The sequence below is a fragment of the Erinaceus europaeus genome, chromosome 1 (genome assembly GCF_950295315.1).
Source record: "Erinaceus europaeus chromosome 1, mEriEur2.1, whole genome shotgun sequence".
Lineage (NCBI taxonomy): Eukaryota > Metazoa > Chordata > Mammalia > Eulipotyphla > Erinaceidae > Erinaceus > Erinaceus europaeus.
In genome coordinates, this window is record NC_080162.1 from 39,637,524 (window position 1) to 39,639,494 (window position 1,971).

Sequence of the window (1,971 nt, forward strand, 5' to 3'; positions counted from 1 at the left end):
TAGTGCCCATCCCCCCTAATGCAATTTTGAAATAAAGTTTTACAAGTCGCGTTTCCTCCTTTAGCCCAGAACACTTTTTATTTAATTTAATAAAAGATTAATTAACAAAACCATAGGGTAAGAGGGGTACAACTCCACACAATTCCCACCACCCAATCTCCATATCCCAGCCCCTCCCCTGATAGCTTTCCCATTCTCTATCCCTCTGGGAGCATGGACCCAGGGTCATTGTGGGTTGCAGAAGGTAGAAGGTCTGGCTTCCGTAATTGCTTCCCCGCTGAACATGGGCGTTGACTGGTCGGTCCATACTCCCAGTCTGCCTCTCTCTTTGCCTAGTAGGGTGTGTCTCTGGGGAAGCTGAGCTCCAGGACCCAGGTTCAAGTCCCTGGTCCCCACCTGCAGGGGGGAAAGCTTCACAAATAGTGAAGCAAGGCTACAGGTGTCTGTTTCTCTCCCTCTCTGTCTCCCCTCCCCTCTCAATTTCTCTGTTTCTATTCAATAATAAATAAATAATATTTTAAGTAAATAAATAAATTTATTTTAATAAAATAAATAATGTTTTATGAGTCTCCTTTCCTCCTTTAGCCCAGAACACAGTCAAGTGAAAAATCATAAATTGTCACCTGGCCCACTGCTGGGGAGAAACCTGAACCTGTCTTTTACCGGCTACAGGACCCTAGGAACAGACTGTCTTCCTTGGAACTCTATTTTGTCCTTCCTGCCCATTTTTGCTTTGTTTGTTTTGTTTCTGTCTTTAAGATTTATCTACTTGTTTTATGAGAGGGTAACCAGAACACCTCTTCGTTACAGCATATGAAAAGCTGGAGATTAAACCAGGGGCCTAATACATGCAAGTATTGTGTTCTACATGCTGACCTCCTGCCCCTCTGCCCAGTGGTTTGAAGGGTTCTTTTTTCTATTATTATTATTATTTATTATTATTATTATTATATCATTATTATTTTTTTTTGCCTCCAGGGTTATCGCTGGGGCTCAGTGCTTGAACTACGAATTCACTGCTCCTGGAGGCCATTTTTCCCATTTTTGTTGTGCTTGTTGTATTTGGTATTGTCACTGGATAGGACAGAAAGAAATCAAGAGAGGAGGGGAAGACAGAAAGGGAGGCCATAAAAAAAAAAAAAGAAAAAGAAAGGGAGGCCATTATTATTATTTATTATTATTATTATTATATCATTAATTCCCCAATAAAGAAATAATTTAAATTAAAAAAAGAACTTTGGGTATCTGTTCTGTATCTGACTACAGATGTCTGAAACTGGACATTTGATCCAGGCAGTACTTCCACCGCAAAGGCATTATTTCCTTGCTACACAGCAGTTACTACTGCTATTTAGTTAGTGTGACAGCTTCCAAACCCACTCTATTCTTTTTCTGGGCTGGTGCAACCAATTGCCACAAACTTGGAGGCTTAATACAACACACATTTATTCTCTCACAACACTGAAGATAAGTAGTCCCAAATAAAGGTGTCTACAGAAATATTCTACCTCTAATAGCTTTAGGAAAAGATTGTTCCTGGTCTTTTCAGCTACTGTGGATCCAGCTATTCTTGGCCCATGGCCCCATCAGCCCAGTCTTTGCCTCCTGTAGTTACATGCGCTCTTCTTCCTGTGTCTGATTTCTTTTCTTACAAGGCCACATTGCAGTGGATTTAAAGGACTGCCCACACCTTCAATATGTAAAAACTTCAAATGAGAGAAGTACAATGAAGAAAAAGCACAATAGCATAAGGTAAATCTGTAAACATTTTTTTATTTACTAATTTATTTATTTATTTATTTTAACAGAGCACTGCTTAGTTCTGGTTTATGGTGGTGCTAGGGGAATGAACTAAAGCTCTTTGACCTTGAAGCCTCAGGTATGAGAGTCTTATGCTATTTCCCCAGTCTTGTACATACATCTTTAAACCAAGGCCGGACAATAACCATAATGAAAGTTATCCAATGAAGT